General features: G+C 27.7%; 1 long non-coding RNA gene across 1 annotated transcript in view; it reads left to right on the top strand.

The window, feature by feature from the left end:
• Positions 1-366: 366 nt before the first annotated feature.
• The window catches only part of LOC106690492 (uncharacterized), an 823-nt gene continuing 401 nt past the window's right edge, over positions 367-788 (top strand). Inside the window, exon 1 of the long non-coding RNA XR_001344628.3 lies at positions 367-485. This is a non-coding gene — a long non-coding RNA (uncharacterized lncRNA). The remainder of the gene's footprint in view (positions 486-788) is intronic.

The following is a 788-nucleotide window of genomic DNA, read 5'->3' as shown; positions in this document are numbered from 1 at the left end:
CTTAGAGGTGCTAAAAATGAAAATGCAATCAATTTTATGATTGCGGCCTTGAGAATCAATTTATTTTAACTTTGCTGATTTGTGACATATTGTGGTGCCTTTGTATGTTTCATTTTCAGTACCTCTGAAAACATGAAAACAAACTAAAATTGAACTTAGGATTATAACAGTATTTAATTTGTAAAAAAATTAAAAACAAAATTCTCAAAATACATTTTTATGTTAACAGTTTTCATATACAAGACACAAGAAGTATTTTGCACTGTTATTTCCTTGTAGAGTTAAATTACCTTTAAACTGTTCGATGGTTCAGCTTAAATCACCTTATATACATTTATGACTTAGTTTAATTGTCCTTAGAGCAAAGATGTAACATATATAAGCGGATCTCGACTAAATGAAATCACAGTTGGGCAAGATGAGTACCATCTTTGTGATCTTTCTATGCGCTGCAGTATTTCAACAGGCAGTCATTTGTAATGCAGGTAAACATATTTTTTTTTCTTACCTCCTTTATTGAATAGATAAATAACATTACTTTATATATTTAATAAAGGAGGTAAGAAAAAAAAACCTTTAAGAAAGGTAAACATTAATGGAATACAGTAAAGAATATATTTACTATATTGTAACTATTTTCAACAGGAGTGTACGAAAAAGATATATAAATACTAAGCTCCTCTAATTTTTAGTTTGTTAATTATTGCTGTGGTATAATACCGTACCAAAATTTGTGAATAATTCTTATGTTGCAAAGTAATCTGATTCAAAAGTGTTACTTGATTTAT

The sequence above is a fragment of the Halyomorpha halys genome, unplaced genomic scaffold (assembly GCF_000696795.3).
Source record: "Halyomorpha halys isolate HHAL.00 unplaced genomic scaffold, Hhal_1.1 Scaffold1741.1, whole genome shotgun sequence".
Classification (NCBI taxonomy): domain Eukaryota; kingdom Metazoa; phylum Arthropoda; class Insecta; order Hemiptera; family Pentatomidae; genus Halyomorpha; species Halyomorpha halys.
This window is presented reverse-complemented; position numbering and strand designations above follow the sequence as displayed.